Raw genomic sequence first — 18,145 nt, 5'->3', positions numbered from 1 at the left:
AAAGGCCCGAAAAGTCGAATTTTTATTAACCTTGACCAATTTGACAATTGACGTTAATGACGTTGACGTAAAATGACTGAAAGAAGAAGCAGATGAATGAGCCAATATTGCCAGTAATATTCTAAAGTATATGAGTATTTCTAGCAATGGAATAATTATGCAACGTAACCGTTGACAGTTGACAGAAATGAAATTGTTGACATAAGCGCTGAAAGTGTTGTTGAATATTTATTAACCTTGACGTTAATGACATTGACGTAAAATGACCGAAAGAAAAAGCAGATAAAGAAGCCAATATTGCCAGTAATAATCTAAGGATTATTCATAGCAATGGAATAATTATGCAACGTAACCGTTGACAGTTGACAGATATGACATTGTTGACATAAAGAATAAAGACTCGAAATGTTGTCGAATTTTTATTAGCCTTGTCAAATTTGACAATTGACGTTAATGACGTTGACGTAAAATGACAGAAACAAGACGCAGATGAATGAGCCAATGTTGCCAGTAATAATCTAAAGGAATATTCATACCAATGGAATAATTATGCAACGTAACCGTTGACAGCTGACAGATATGACATTGTTGACGTAAATGCTGAAAGTGTTGTTGAATATTTATTAACCTTGACAATTGACGTTAATGACATTGACGTAAAATGACAGAAAGAAGAAGCAGATAAAGAAGCTAATATTGTCAGTATTAATCTAAAGGAGTATTCATAGCAATAGAATAATTATGCAACGTAACCGTTGACAGTTGACAGATATGACATTGTTGGCATAAAGACTCGAAATGCTGTCGAATTTTTATTAGCCTTGACCAATTTGACAATTGACGTTAATGACATTGACGTAAAATGACAGAAAGAAGACGCAGATGAATGAGCCAATGTTGCCAGTAATAATCTAAAGGAGTATTCATAGCAATAGAATAATTATGCAACATAACCGTTGACAGTTGACAGAAATGACATTGTTGACGTAAACGCTGAAAGTGTTGTTGAATATTTATTAACCTTGACAATTGACGTTAATGACATTGACGTAAAATGACTAAAAGAAAAAGCAGATAAAGAAGCCAATATTGCCAGTAATATTCTAAAGAAGTATTTCTAGCAATGGAATAATTATGCAACGTAACCGTTGACAGTTGACAGATATGACATTGTTGGCATAAAGACTCGAAATGTTGTCGAATTTTTATTAGCCTTCACAAATTTGACAATTGACGTTAATGACATTGACATAAAATGACAGAAAGAAGAAGCAGATAAAGAAGCCAATATTGCCAGTAATATTCTAAAGGAGTATTCATAGCAACGGAATAATTAAGCAACGTAACCGTTGACAGTTGACAGATATGACATTGTTGGCATAAAGACTCAAAATGTTGTCGAATTTTTATAAGCCTTGACAAATTTGACAATTGACGTTAATGACATTGACGTAAAATGACTGAAAGAAAAAGCAGGTGAAGGAGCAAATATTGCCAGTAATAATCTAAACGAGTATTCATAGAAATGGAATAGTTATTTAACGTAACCGTTGACAGTTGACAGATATGACATTATTGGCATAAAGACTCGAAATGTTGTCGAATTTTTATTAGCCTTGACCAATTTGACAATTGATGTTAATGACGTTGACGTAAAATGACAGAAAGAAGAAGCAGATAAAAAAGCCAATATTGCCAGTAATAATCTAAAGGAGTATTCACAGCAATGGAATAATTAAGCAACGTAACCGTTGACAGTTGATAGATATGACAATTGCCGTTAACGATATTGACGTAACATAATTGAAAGAAGAAGCAGATAAAGAAGTCAATATTGCCAGTAATATTCCAAAGGAGTATTTCTAGCAATGGAATAGTTATGCAACGTAACCGTTGACAGTTGACAGATATGACATTGTTGGCATAAATGCTGAAAATGTTGTAATGACAGATTTGACAATTGACATAAATAGCATTAACAACTGACATATAGATAAATAAGTGAATGCATTGTTGACAGTAATAATCTAAAAGAATATTCCTATTAATGGAATAGCTTATGTATCAGGTATATTCATAGAATATAAAGAATTTATATGAACAAACCAATAATCAAAGAATATTCATTATTTCTCCCCCACCACCCACTTTGGAAGCTCGTCAGAATGTACCTCAAATATTAGCACATGGATTTTCCTTATTTGTACAATCTCCAGTTTAGTTTAAATAAATGAAATTGTTTAAATAAATATTTATCATCTTTATATTTTATAGCCGCCCGTGAATTTACTTGCATGAGATATTCATCAGTGCATAAAAATAGAATATACAAATATCAACGGGAATATTTGTTTAATTTATGTTTGATTGATATACTTAGTCAACAATGTAATATTGATATCTGTGATAGTTCTGGCCGAGTACTAAAAAAGATAAAAATAATAATAGTTCATCCGATAAACAAATAATTTATGACATTAAAACATAAATATAGACAAAAATTCAAACTTGCCGCCAAAATAATTCAATAGATTTTTGACAGTTGATCATTTATGAATGGCCTGAAAAAAAAATTGTACTAAATTTGGTACAAAGTGTATTTTTGAGGGCAATGCAATTTAATTGGCTTTTAACCGATGAATGTCATATAAACCATAAATCAATCGGCGGATATGGTTAATAAATGGCAACAACCCATTCTTTATTCATACGTGTGGTAACAGGCATATTATTATTTAACTCCTTAATTACACGCGTACAATAAAGTTTAGGATTTTTTTATTAAAATAATTATCTCGGATAAAAAAAAGGACACAAAACGCGAAAACAAAGAGATAACCATTAACGGGTGAGTTGTACACGTAATTTACATGTTTTACGTAATGGCGGCGTATAAATATATATATACATTACGACCCTGAAATTCGGATTTTTGTCATATTAACTGAGATATAATTAAAAAGCAACGGACTAGGAAACTTAATCTGAAAGCTAAAATAATTATTCTTTCGGTTTTATATTATGATTATTGCGGAAAATAATGAGAAGGAATGTCTAGGGACCGTTCGCGTAATTGGTGAACATTAGATAATATAATCCAGGGTTGGGCTTTTATTGGCCACTTTCGCTACGCCAAGGATATCGGTTGATACTTCTTTGTTCGTGCTTTTATAGGTCCGCATTTCTTAAAAATAACACATAAATACAGCAATTCCTATGATTATAACGAACAAAGAAAACTAGTGCTTTTAAAGCTGAAAATAGTACAAGAATTTAGTACAAATCTATAGATTGTACCACTCAAAGTCGCCTCTGAAAGTTTGGCATTGTATATGGTGAGTTTAGTGAATTGAATCACATGGATGAAACTTGTATGGTGAAAATCGGAATCATATATCGGCCATCTTGCTTGGCAAAATTGACAGGGAGCTGACAGACAGTTGTTGACATTGACTGATAGAACATCATTTGTCATTGTCATACCATTTGAGTTTGTTTTTCATTTCAATCTATATTTGTGTTCTGTGAATTGAATAGGAAAGTGCCTTAAAAGCAATCTAGTTGCTTCCAAAATGGACGAAATCATAATCCGAGGGCTTCAAGCTTTCTAAATAAGTGCAATTATACCCCTTTGCCCTTTTGAAAGATCATAAAATGATGTAAAAAAAGTGACCCGGTTTTGACGTTTACCGTAGCCATCGATTTTTTCAGTTTATTTCAGTAAAATCGTTTCAATAGCCAAAAAGTTATTACTACATAACCTAAAACGTTTAGACGTTTGACAATTAGTATGTGGGTGCGAGCGAGAAGGACAATAACCCAACTTATTTACAGCAAATTGAGCCATCTTTAAATGTTAAAAGAAGCTTTTTCCCTTTTCTGCATGTAAGGACAGTTTTAAGTTTCCCATATTGATATCGAACCTTATCATTAAAGATGTTTATTTTCCTCAAAGAAAATGCCCATGCATTCGTGATTTGAAGTCACAATATGACACCAGAGTTGACTTTGCATTTGAAGAATTGGATCTTTTTATATTATGAGTGGAACAAAGATGGATGTATACATTATTGTAAATAGTAGACCATTTTATTGAAATAGATGTATTTAATAGTCAACAAATATGACTCAATATATTTCTATTATTGGAGAGGTTTATAATGTTTATATTTAGTTTAAGCCAATATCCACATCGTCAACTTTCTTTATGAAAACAGAAAACAACTGTAATAAATGCTTTTGTATAATAACTGACGTAGGGTTTTTACTAATACCACAGATTTAACTAGCTAATAATTTGTGTTTTTGTTCTACCCATATTCTTAATAGGTTATGGGCCCAGAACGTTTGTTTGAATAAATTCGGTACGCGATAAAAAATTATAAACTTTCAAAGTGTAAATAAACTTCAGTGTTGTTAGTACGGAAAAAAAAATAGTGACAATGGAAAACAATAAAAAGGTGCGACGTAATATTACTTCGTTTAATGGAACTTATTATTCAATATGGAAGTTCCGCATAAAAGCTCATATTGCCGAAGAGGGTGCATCACAAGTGTTACAAGAAAATCCACCTATTGACTTACCTGTCAACTGGCAACAATTGGAATTAATTGCTAAGGGTTGTATTATTGAATACTTAAGCGATGTAATGGTGGGCATGATTACCGAGGAGGACACTGCTCGTGCAATTTTACAAAAGCTGGACAACATCCGCAGGAGCTGTATTAGGTGAAATGAGTAGAGTAGCCCACTTACTCTTAACTCTGCCGCCTTCATATGATGGGATAGTGACTGCCATTGAAACTTTGTAGGGAGACACCATCAATTTAGGTTTTGTAAAAACACGTTTATTGGATCAGGAAACAAAATTGCAGCAGGAAAGTGGAGACACGACTAGCGAAGTTTTGCATGTCCAGGTAACAGATCCAAAAATAGCAAGGCCGTTTAAGAAGCAAAAATTCCACTCTTTTAAAGGCAAAAATTAATTTGTCAATAAACGGAATTTTAAATCAAAATCAAAGTATAATAACAATAGCAGCGCCGTAGCTACAATGGTTCCACGGGTTCGGTGGAACCAGGCCCGCCACTCTTAAGGGCCCGTAGCCAGCTAATAAACATAATAATAAATAAATAAACAGAGGATGTAAATTTAAACTAAAACTCAATAATATATTGTGAACTTATATAATCTAACAAACCACATAAAAAACATAAAAATTCAAGACTCAGCTATTAATTTTTACATCGATGTGCCTATCCGCATCCGAAGCAAATCTTTTCTAGCCTTTAGCCCTCAGCACAGATTTAAATAGCGCTAGCGTTATTTAAATCTGTCAGTTACAATGTAGAACAGTTAGTTTACAACAAATATCTACTAACTTCAATATTTTGGATACAGAAATTCTATTAAATTCTAGTGACACAGTAATATACCAAATGGCTGAAAATATTCGTGAAATATATCAAGATGATATATCAGATATACTTTCTAATCAATTATTAGCATTTCGAACATGTTTTTCTGAAAAACTTAAAAATATTAGGTCAGTTAAAGATTTGCTTAAATTTATCCTGGTTGACAATTATTCGTCTAGTAGTAGCTTTGCTAAAATAATAACATTATGATTCTTATATCTGACAATTCCTGTAACGGTTACATCGGCAGAACGATCGTTCTCAAAATTACAATTAATCAAAAATTTAAGGAATTCGATGAATCAAAATCGATTATCTTCTTTGGCAATGCTGTCCATTGAAAATAAAGTTGCTCGCTCTATAGATTTAAAGGAAATTATTAAATCATTTGCGACTGCTAAATCTCAAAAAGTAACTTTTTAATGGGTGTATTTCTTCTATATTAACTTTGTATTTGTATCTTTTTGTAAATGTTTTTTATAATTATGTACATATGTTTTTAATATTTTTATATTTTTCCGTAACTACTGTTATTAGTATTTTTGTCTTAATATTAATTTCATAAAAGTTTAGTTAACATGTAATAAATGCCTTTTAATTTTTTCTTTCCTTAAGCCGTCGATTTAGGGAGAGACGAAGGTTAGAATCTCTTTAGGGGCCCGCGGATATAGTCTCGAACCCAGGCTCGTTATGTTGTTGCTATGACGCTGAACAATAGTAACAGCTACCCGAAGAAGAGATATACTTTTACAAGGTGCGACTATTGTGGTAGGACAAATCACCTTAAATCAAACTGTTTCTACTACAAACGAGAACAGGAATCCAGGACATTACATACGAATCAAACCAATCAGGATGAATCTAGTAGCAATTTGCCAAAACCTGCTAACCATCAAAGCAATAATACTATTTAAGTTTCTTCTGGATTCTGGAGCCACCGATCACATTATAAATCGGCACCAATATTTTACCCATTCTATGGAATTAACAAAACCAGTGGACATATCAGTTGCGAAAAACAATACTGCTGTAAAGGGTTATCAAAGAGGTGAAATCAATATTATTACCAACTTGGATGTCCATGGAAAGTTGGAAAATGTGTTATTCACTCCCGAAGTTCCATACAACCTACTCTCGGTAAGACGCATGCAAGGGGCAGGTATGGATGTACTTTTTACATCAAATGGAGAAGTGACGATAAGCCATAAAAGTAAAACCATTATAACTGGTAAGGTGATTAATAATGTATTACCAATAATTTTTAAAATAAATAAAAGTCTGATTCAAAATATTGCAAATCAAATAAATGTGCATGAAACCAAAGCGCCATATGGCAATTATATATTGTGGCATGAACGCTTAGGTCATATAAGTAAGAATAAATTTTTAGAACTAAAAAGGCAGAAATATTATGAAAAATTAAATAATGTAAATCCCAGTACTGGTTTATGTGAAGCTTGCATTTATGGAAAGCAAGCATGTTTGCCTTTTGCTAAAAGTAAAGATAAATCTCATATTCAAAGACCACTATATATTATTCACTCAGACATTTGTGGACCTATTTCTCCACCTACAATAGACAATAAAAATTATTTTATAACATTTATTGATGAATTTACTCACTATACGTGTAAAATATATTTGATTTTTATCATTTTATTATATCATATTTTATATTTTAATATATGTATTTTCATTTAAAACAAAACTCTTTTAATGATCTATAATAATTCTATCTCAATTTAATTAATTCCATAATCAATTAATAACTTGATATATTTAAAATAACGTATATTGCTAAAGATCTCTAATATTCATTGAGTCAAGAAGACACCCAAAAATATTAATTGACGAGGCAGTATAGAGTAATTAAAAGTATTTAATATTCATTTCTCTATGCGAGGCAGTCAGAGAGCAACGTTTGAGAAAAATGTGTGTATGTTGTTGTGTTGGAAAAAGAGTTGTGTTTACTGGTTAAATAAGGCTGCTAAATTTAATATTGGTGAATATGTGAGAAATAGTTGATCTTGAGTAGATATGTGGCCATTATGAGAAGTTTGTACAGATCTGTTTTTATTTTGCGCATCTTGAAGATGCTCGCACAAGTAGGTGTGAAAGCCTCTGTTCAATTAGGAACGAATGCGTAATTCCTCGAGTGCTGTCTGGTAAGACTGGGGGCCTTACCTGGGGCTCGATTGACACGAATAAACAGAAGGTTATAGTAGAAATATATCCTTTGTCTAATTCGTTGAGATGCTTACTGTTTAGCGGCAGTGGAGCGTCTGGGGAAGCCCTTACTATTCTAGGTGACACTAGCTAGTTGTCAAATAAAGGAAGATAACATGTTTGACATATGTATATATTGAAATGTGACATTGTGTAAATTGATGTTGACTGAGATGATGCAAGGGAACGGAAGTTCCCCGGTGAGTATATTTTATTATTGCCAAAAGTTGACAGAACAGTAAATATTGTTTTTTTATTTATTTTTATGTGATGTTCGAGTTTATGTCTAACAATATAAGAAGGATGACTGTTGAGAGAATTTGCATTGTAGAGACCCATTGGCTAAGAACAACTCTGACAGGCAATAAACCACATTTTAAAGCGTATTTTACATACGGTAACATATTTATTAGTCTATAAATCAGAAACATATAATGTTTTTCGAGATTTTGTACTAAAAAGTGAGGCCCATTTTTCTTTAAAAGTAGCATTTCTATATTGTGATAATGGGCGTGAGTATCTCTGTAACGAAATTAAATCATTTTGTAAAGATAAAGGTATTTCTTTTCATTTAACCGTTCCATATACTCCTCAACAAAATTCTGTTGCGTAGAGAATGAACAGATCTCTTACAGAAAAAGCTAGAGCCATGATACATGGTGCAAATTTAAATACACGTTTTTGGCGTGAAGCTATTTTAAGTGCCAGATATATTTTAAATTTAACCCCGACAAATGCACTACTTAAAAAGGAAACACCTTACGAATTGTGGCATAATAAAAAGCCCAAAGTAGATCACTTAAAAGTTTTTGGCTCTACTGCTTTTGTACATAATAAATCTCGAAAAACATAATTCGAGCAAAAATCTGTTAAGGGCATATTTGTTGGCTATGAACCGAATGGTTATAAAATTTTTAATTCCCAAAATAATAAATTCATTACAGAAATCACTTTTAACACATCAAGACCTCAAATTGAACTTGATGAAAGGTTTCACACACAAAGCTCCGAAGGTATTAAAATATCTAAAACTGATAAAAACCCGGTACCGATTGTTTTCCCTTTACAATCGGAAATTAAAACAGTTAATAATAAAGCTGTCAATAAAACCGAGGATAAAAATCAGTTATGTAAACAAAATACCGACCAAAAATCTGGGACACCCGTTACGGAACCCAGACGGAGCGAAAGACTCATAAATCTTCCTAAAATTTCATATAACGAAAATGAAATTGGTACTTTTATGAGTGTACAAACACCCCACTTTAAAGTCCCTTCTTGTTTTCAAGATATAAATAAACGAGCTGATAAAAATGAATGAGGAAATCGAGTCTTTGCTAAATAATGACTCCTGGTCTTTAGTACCTAAACCAATAAATAAAAATATTGTAGACTGTAAATGGGTGTTTACTGTTAAAAACAATATACAGGGTAGTTTACCCAAGTATAAAGCTCGATTAGTAGCCAGAGTTTGTTTTTGAAGGTGGTAGACAATGGTACAGTGAAAACATCTTGTCGGACTTGCATTGTCTTATTTATTTATTGTAACACGACGTTTCGGTTGGTAAGTATCTCCAACCGTTATCAAGTGTAAACTTACAGTCTACAATATTTTTAGTAGCCAGAGGTTTTAGCCAACAATATCTGCTAGATTATAATGAAATTTTTGCCCCAGTTGCCCGAATATCGACTTTCAGAATATTTTTAGCAATTGCCAACCAATTTAATTTGCACATTCATCAAATTGATGTTAAAACGGCATATTGAAATGGTATATTAAGAGGAAATATAATATATGAAAATTCCCGAAAGTATTAATGCAAAAGACAGCTATGTATGTAAATTAAATAAATCATTATATGGGTTAAAGCAATCAGCAAGATGCTGGTATGAGCATTTTGATAAAATTTTAAAACAGCACAATTTTCAAAATTCAAGCGTTGACCACTGTTTATATTTCTTAAATAAAGCCCATACCACCGAAAATATTTACGTAATTCTATATGTAGACGATTTAGCAATAGCTACTGGCAATATTAACACAATGTTGAGTTTTAAAACTTATTTAAAAAATAAATTTAAAATGGTTGATATGAATGATTTAAATTATTTTTTAGAAATCAGAATTGAAAGAATTCAAAATCAAATTTCTTTAGATCAAAGTAATTATTTAAAAAATCTGCTTACTAATTTTAATATGAGTGATTGCAAACCCGTTAAAACACCTCTGCCGTCCAAATTAAATTATTTAGTATTAAATGCCGATGAAGATTATGATGCCCCCTGCCGAAATTTAATGTATGCTGCTCTTTGTACTCGACCAGATTTGTGTACAGCCGTTAATTTATTAAGTCGTTATCAAAACAAAAATAATAAAGAGTTATGGTAATGCCTAAAAAGGGTTTTAAGGTATATAAAGGGTACTTATGATTTAAAACTAATTTATACCAGAAATAAATATACCGACATTTTAATTGGCTATGTAGATGCTCATTGGGGCAGTAATGAAATAGATCGAAAAAGTACGACAGGATTTTTGTTTAAATTATTTGAAACTTGTGTAATTTCATGGAAAACAAGAAAACAAAATTCTGTCGCTACATCTTCGATGGAGGCAGAATATATGGCAATTTTTGAAGGGGTTCGAGAAGCTCTCTGGATAGGAGAGGGAGGCATCCTCTCCTATGCATCTAATCGATCTAATAGGAGCCAGGACGCAGCCCTGCCTAACTCTCAGTGGAGAACGGTTCGGAAAGCTCACCGCTCAGCACTTGTGCTTGACTACTTGTATGTAAATTTTCAACCACTGAGACGAATTTATTTGGGATTCCGAAACGTTTTAAAACGCACCTGAGGACCTTTCTGTTAACCGAACCAAAGGCCTTCGCCAGATCTATATATGAATGCGACATGTAATTGAGTCTGGTGTTCTCTCGCCTTTTCTTGAAGTTGGCGAAGTGCAAAGATCAGATCGTTGGTTCCTCTGTTGGGCCGAAAGCCGCTCAGGGTTTCTGAAATAAGTTTTTCCACTACCGGTTGTAGTCTATCCGCTAAGATTTTTGATAGAATCTTTCCCGCTATCGACAGTAATGAAATGCCACCATAGTTGTTACAGTCATACGCGGAGCCTTTATTCTTGTAAATGTTTATGATATTGGCGTTTTTATAGTCTTGCGAGGTTTTTTCGCTGAGCCAGATTTTGTCTAAGATAGATTTCAACGGTACAATAATATCGTCACCGGCCGTCTTGTAGATCTCAGCTGGTAAGCCGTCGGGCCCCGCAGCTTTATTATTTTTTAATTTTTTGATAGCTGATCGAATTTCTTCCACAGATATTGAACCATCCAGTTCGTGTGTCGTTTCATATTGTGGAATCATGTCTATTACTTTGAGGTCAACTTCGTCTGACTGATTAAGTACTGTGCAATAGTGTTCCCTCCATCTTAGCATGATATCTTTTAGGTCCTTTATAGAGTAATCCAGACTCCCAAAGACTAAATTTTGTTACAGAATGACCTGAATAGGCTAAATAATTGGTGTGTCAACAATATCTTATTCTTAAACATAAAGAAATTGAATTATATGAGTTTTCACAAAAGAAGTAAAAAAGTTGTAACATCATACAATATAGAGGGAAGCCCTGTTCAGTATTCTGATACAATCAAGGATCTTGGCATTTATTTTGACGATCATTTAAATTTTAATATACACATAAATAATATAGTGGTTAGGTCCTCCAGGGTTCTGGGTTTTGTTCTACGTAACTGTAGAGAGCTATCAGTCGAGACCTGTAAGAGAGTGTACATGTCTTTGGTGGTTTCTTTATTGGAGTATGGCTCAATGATATGGTCCCCTTGAAAGGATTCAGAATAAGTTCTTAAGATTTTGTCTATTTAAATTAAATTTGGAAATACCGAACGATCATGTTTATGATGATGCACGGGAAGTGCTGGCTATGACAACATTGAGAGAAAGACGTATTCGTGGTGATTTAACCTTTGTATTTAAGCTTCTTAATGGTCTGATTGTATGACCCGACCTGCTCGGTAGAATTAGCTTCAATGTCCCCTCAAGACTCTTGAGACGAAACCGACTATTTGCTTTGCCTTTTCACGGTACCAACTATGCCACTATCGAAAGAACCTTAAATATTATCAACCATGAGGATATTGAAGTTGTGGGCATTGGCTTGTCTAGTTTTAGGAATCAAATTAGAGAGATTGTGTAAACTCTTCTGTTGATTTTATGTTGGTTTTCCTGTAAAAACATATTTGTATTTTAGCTATTTTAAGTTATGGTTAGGTGTAACTATTGAACTTTATAATATTTTTTTTTTGTAATTTTGTAAAAAATAAATAATTAATAGCTGAAAATCTTTCCACATAAGATCAATGTTGTACTTGAAAAAAAAAGCATGAAGGCCTCGCCTACGTATATAGCGTCACTCTCAAGTGATCAAGCTAAATATCTTGGATGTATTTTTAATTAGCCAACTACCTAATCAATTAGCGCTAATTAATGCTTAAACAAAAGACAATTAGCGAGCATATGAAATTTAAATAATAACCGTGAAAACAAGGTACAATATCGACGCGAGAAAATCGATTATTTATTGTAATTTTTTCTGAAATAATAAACATCAGAACGAGGTGTTCACGGACGCACGGGGCGTCTAACGTTATCATTTTCCCACCTAATTGGCGGCAATAAGAAATTAAGGTTCAGCAATGCAAATATTGCATTATCATAATAATTATTATTAGCCTTCTTATTTAAATAAAAGCCATTTCCGCTCTTATGTAAAATTTGAATGACTAACCTCACTTATCTAATGTTAATATTGATCCCGAAACCTTAAACTTGCGTTAATGGCATTGAATATCCTTTCTGAAATGATAATTACGGTTGTGAAAGGTTTGCTTAAAAGAACCGGATTTATAGGCTCTTTTAATAATTATAATGGACGCAGGATGAGGAAAAAAAATAAATACGAATTCCTCGTTAATTGACACGACATTTCGTCGTCTTTTGAAAGTTGTTGATCAGGGTGGCGAAAAATCTTACAGCGATCTTACGCAACAACACCGTTTAAATTTTCTATAAAATAACGCTGATGTACGTACATACGTTTAACCCTGATCTAAAATCCGACGTACGTGCAACTATTTTTATTATCACTTATTACATAGACCTGATATAAATAAAATGCCTATTTCGGGAGGATATAGTCAGTTCCACACCAAGGGAAAATTCCTGCAAATAGCGATAATTGAGCCGCTCAGAGGAAAAGTGGTATATGTCGGTATTTTTTAATTTTTGAGTTATACCATTAATTATGTTTCTACTGGTCTAATATATTCAGTCGAAAACTGGTATAAGTCAAAATTTTAACTTAGCTAAGATAAGAGCTTCCTAACGTTATTCCTCTCAACATAATGGATTCGTTCGCTGGAATATTGGTATAAGTCAAGGCACCACGCTGTTCCGATGTCGCGCCAGGTCCTATTAAACTCGCTTTTTCTTGTTTAGTCAGATTTTTTTAGTGTTATGGTACGTAGTGTGTAGCTCAGTTACTGTAGCTAAGAAAAAAGATATGATAGAACTTCTTCAGTGGATTCCCCCGATTCAGCATCAGTTCTCCCTGGACTTACTGACAAAAGAAGATGCTGTTGACAGTGGTCCATTATCCGAATCTGATGAAGATTAATTTGTTTAATAACTTGTTCTTACTCTCCTTACTGTAAGTTTAGTATGTAAGATCAGTAGTAGTAATGTTTTGCTCTTCAAGCTCTATATTTTTTGAACACTTTTATCAGTAATAGATATCATAGTAAACATACTACAGCTATTATTTTTCTTTGGTTCATCAGTTTTGTGAAATTTGGTTAACTTTTACGAGGAAAAGTGATATAACTCTCCAAGTTATACCAGTTTTCCGCTATGTTTTTGAAAAAAACTTACTGGAAGAATGACATTGGGCGGCAAAAATGTAATTAATGGGCGCAATCAGTAAAAATGTTTACCATATGAAATTTTAGTACAAGGTTATTATAAATATGTAAAACAAAGTAAAGCATATGTTACTGTGATTTTTTAATTCATCCAGATGCAAAATATCAATTTTCTAAATTTCTACTTTAAGGGAGTTAGACCACTTTTCCGCTGAACGACTCAATTAAAAATCCTATCCCTCTGTTGTAATTCGAAAACTGTGCAACATCGTTTAAAAGATTTAGAGTATAAAAAAATGTTCAAAAAATGTATTAAATATTAATGGGTTTTTCTTTTTTGCATGGGGATGTAGGTTACGATAAATCACGTTTAATTTTGAACGAAAAAAAAAATTAACATATTATGGTTCAAGGTTCGTGTGAGCGATATTGTTATAAAGGAAACAAAAAAAAAGATCCAAGGTTTCTTGGTTAATACAGACGTCAACTTATATGGGGTCACAGACCATTTACGTTTTTCTGTTGTTATATTACTTTCTTGTATATTTTTTTTCGTTTTAATTAATTAATTTTTTGTTGTGTTAGTCGTATGTTTTTATGGGAATTTATTGGAGGTTTTTCGAGATTTTCTCATTAACTTTTTTATAAACCATTTTTGTCTGAAGTCATTGGATTTTCGGTTTGGATGATTTGAATATTTTTGGTCAAAAATGAAAAAAAGTGCCCCTAAATCTTTAAATACTCGTTTTTTGAAAAAATACGTTATATGCTTTTCGATAGTGACTCAAAAAAAGCATAAATTTCCAAAATAAAAAAATTGAAATTTTTCACAGTTTTCGAGAAAATTGTCTATTTTGGATAAGTGGTTTTTCAAGGTTTTATCCCACTGTATACTAAATTAAATAAAAATTGCATATTCCAGGCATACTTTTAATTATTTTCATTAATATCTTTTTATAATTACCAGAAATTTTAAGTAAATTGGTCTTGATTTGATTTTTTTATGAATTTTTAAAGTTGGACTAAAATAATTCTTAGACTTTTTTGGGAAAAAAATCATAACTTAACAAATATTAGACCAATTAACTTATAACTTTCGGCTATCGATTAGCAATAGATCTTTTTATAATTACAAGAAATTTTAAGTAAATTGTCCTTGATTTCAATTATTTATGAATTTTGAAAGGTAAACTAAAATAATTTTGAGACTTTTTTGGAAAAAAAATCATAACTTAAATAATAGCGAACCAATTAACTTGAATTTTTTTGCTATCAATTATCAATAGAATTCTTTAGAATTGCAAGAAGTTTCAAGTAAATTGCCCTTAATTTGAATTTTTTATGAATTTTTAAAGTTGGACTAAAATAATTTTTGGACTTTTTCGGGAAAAAAATCATTATTTAAAAAATGATAGACCAATTAACTTATACTCTTTTGCTATTGATTATCAATAGAATTATTTATAATTGCAAGAAGTTTCAAGTAAATTCCCCTTAATTTGAATTTTTTATGAATTTTTAAAGTTGGACTAAAATAATTTTTGGATTTTTTTGGGAAAAAAATAATTATTTAAAAAATAATAGACCTATTAACTTATAGTTCTTTGCTATCAATTGGCAATAGAATGCTTTGTCATTACAAGAAGTTTCAAGTAAATTCCCCTTAATTTGAATTTTTTATAAATTTTTAAAGTTGAACTAAAATAATTTTTCGACTTTTTTGGGAAAAAAATCATTATTAAAAAAATAATAGACCAATTAACTTATACTCTTTTGCTATTGATTATCAATAGAACTTTTTATAATTGCAAGAAGTTTCAAGTAAATTCCCCTTAATTTGAATTTTTTATGAATCTTTAAAGTTGAGCAAAAATAATTTTTCGACTTTTTTGGGAAAAAAATCATTATTTAAAAAATAATAGACCAATTAACTTATTTTTTTTTGCTATTGATTATCAATAGAATTTTTTATAATTGCAAGAAGTTTCAAGTAAATTCCTCTTAATTTGAATTTTTTATGAATTTTTAAATTTGAACTAAAATAATTTTTGGACCTTCTTGGGAAAAAAATCATAACTTATAAAATATAAGACCAATTAACTTATACTCTTTTGCTATTGATTATCAATAGATTTTCTTTATAATTGCAAGAAGTTTCAAGTAAATTCCCCTTAATTTGAATTTTTTATGAATTTTTAAAGTTGGACTAAAATAATTTTTGGACCTTCTTGGGAAAAAAATCATAACTTATAAAATATAAGACTAAATAACTTATAGTCTTTTGCTATCAATTAGCAATAGAATGCTTTATCATTACAAGAAATTTCAAATAAATTGCCCTTGATGTGAATTTTTTATGAATTTTTAAAGTTGAACTAAAATAATTTTTCGACTTTTCTGGGAAAAAAATCATTATTTAAAAAACAATAGACCAATTAACTTATAATCTTTTGCTATCAATTATCAATAGAATTTTTTATAATTGCAAGAAGTTTCAAATAAATTGCCCTTGATTTGAATTTTTTATGAATTTTTAAAGTTGGACTAAAATAATTTTTCGACTTTTTTGGGGAAAAAAATCATTATTTAAAAAATAATATACCAATTAACTTATACTCTTTTGCTATTGATTATCAATAGAATTTTTTATAATTGCAAGAAGTTTCAAGTAAATTCCCCTTAATTTGAATTTTTTATGAATCTTTAAAGTTGAGCTAAAATAATTTTTGAACTTTTTTGGGAAAAAAATCATAACTTATAAAATATAAGACCAATTAACTTATAATCTTTTGCTGTTAATTAGCAATAGAATTATTTATCATTACGAGAAATTTCAAATAAATTGCCCTTGATTTGAATTTTTTAAAGTTAGACTAAAATAATTTTTGGACTTTTTTCGGAAAAAAAATCATTATTTAAAAAATAATAGACCAATTAACTTATACTTTTTTGCTATTGATTATTAATAGAATTTTTTATAACTGCAAGAAGTTTCAAGTAAATTCCCTTTGATTTGAATTTTTTATGAATTTTTAAAGTTGGACTAAAATAATTTTTCGACTTTTTTGGGAAAAAAATCATTATTTAAAAAATAATAGACGAATTAACCTATACTCTTTTGCTATTGATTATCAATAGAATTTTTTATAATTGCACGAAGTTTCAAGTAAATTCCCCTTAATTTGAATTTTTTATGAATTTTTAAAATTGGACTAAAATAATTTTTGAACTTTTTTGGGAAAAAAATCATTATTTAAAAAATAATGGACCAATTAACTTATACTCTTTTGCTTTTGATTATCAATAGAATTTTTTATAATTGCACGAAGTTTTAAGTAAATTCCCCTTAATTTGAATTTTTTATGAATCTTTAAAGTTAGACTAAAATAATTTTTGGACTTTTTTGGGAAAAAAATCATTATTTAAAAAATAATAGACCAATTAACTTATACTCTTTTGCTATTGATTATCAATAGAATTTTTTATAATTGCAAGAAGTTTCAAGTAAATTCCCCTTAATTTGAATTTTTTATGAATTTTTAAATTTGAACTAAAATAATTTTTCGATTTTTTTGGGAAAAAAATCATTATTTAAAAAAAATTAGACCAATTAACTTATACTCTTTTGCTATTGATTATCAATAGAATTATTTATAATTGCAAGAAGTTTCAAGTAAATTCCCCTTAATTTGAATTTTTTATGAATTTTTAAATTTGAACTAAAATAATTTTTCGATTTTTTTGGGAAAAAAATCTTTATTTAAAAAATATTAGACCAATTAACTTATACTCTTTTGCTATTGATTATCAATAGAATTGTTTATAATTGCACGAAGTTTCAAGTAAATTCCCCTTAATTTGAATTTTTTATGAATCTTTAAAGTTGAACTAAAATAATTTTTGGACCTTCTTGGGAAAAAAATCATAACTTATAAAATGTAAGACCAATTAACTTATAATCTTTTGCTATCAATTAGCAATAGAATTCTTTATCATTACAAGAAATTTCAAATAAATTGCCCTTGATTTGAATTTTTTATGAATTTTTAAATTTGAACTAAAATAATTTTTGGACTTTTTACTTAAAAAATATTCGACCAATTAACTTTTGCTATCGATTAACGCTCGTGCGCTTAGACTGTGACATATCGATCAAAATAGTTGATTTAAAGTTAAAATTCCTCATTTGAAGTCACACTCACACCATGCTCTCTAGCCCCACTTTATAAACAACGTTGCCACTAAATAATTTAATTTCTATCGGAATTTTTATTATTCTCTTTACAAGTGGCAACTTTTTTTTTGGACAATCTCATTAAAGGTTCAATATCTCCTTAACCATGCATTCCTATAAAAAAATCGTACTTATCAATATTGTTGGAAATTTAATTCTCTTTAAATTAGTTTTCTATGATTTTTTCTCTAAATTGCTCAGTTAAGGAAATACAGTGGCCGAAACATTTGTTTCCTCATCAGACAGCCTTGGCAGGCATTCAGATGCCTAATGCGTATTTATGGCAGGAGTCTCGATAGGCATTGGCTCAAAACCTTG

At 30.4% G+C, this 18,145-nt stretch overlaps 1 protein-coding gene and 1 long non-coding RNA gene across 2 annotated transcripts in view; one reads left to right on the top strand and one right to left on the bottom strand.

Annotated features, from left to right (window-relative positions):
- LOC126734854 (solute carrier family 22 member 13) overlaps positions 1–18,145 on the bottom strand; it is a 33,004-nt gene that overhangs the window by 5,108 nt on the left and 9,751 nt on the right. The gene's annotated exons all lie outside the window — the stretch shown is intronic.
- LOC126734861 (uncharacterized) lies at positions 3,410–4,152 on the top strand. Its single transcript, XR_007660192.1, has 2 exons — positions 3,410–3,659; positions 3,712–4,152. It is a non-coding gene; the product is annotated as an uncharacterized LOC126734861 (long non-coding RNA).

The sequence above is a fragment of the Anthonomus grandis genome, chromosome 4, assembly GCF_022605725.1.
Source record: "Anthonomus grandis grandis chromosome 4, icAntGran1.3, whole genome shotgun sequence".
NCBI lineage: Eukaryota > Metazoa > Arthropoda > Insecta > Coleoptera > Curculionidae > Anthonomus > Anthonomus grandis.
The sequence above is the reverse complement of the archived record's forward strand: the minus strand, read 5'-3'. Positions and strand labels throughout refer to the sequence as shown.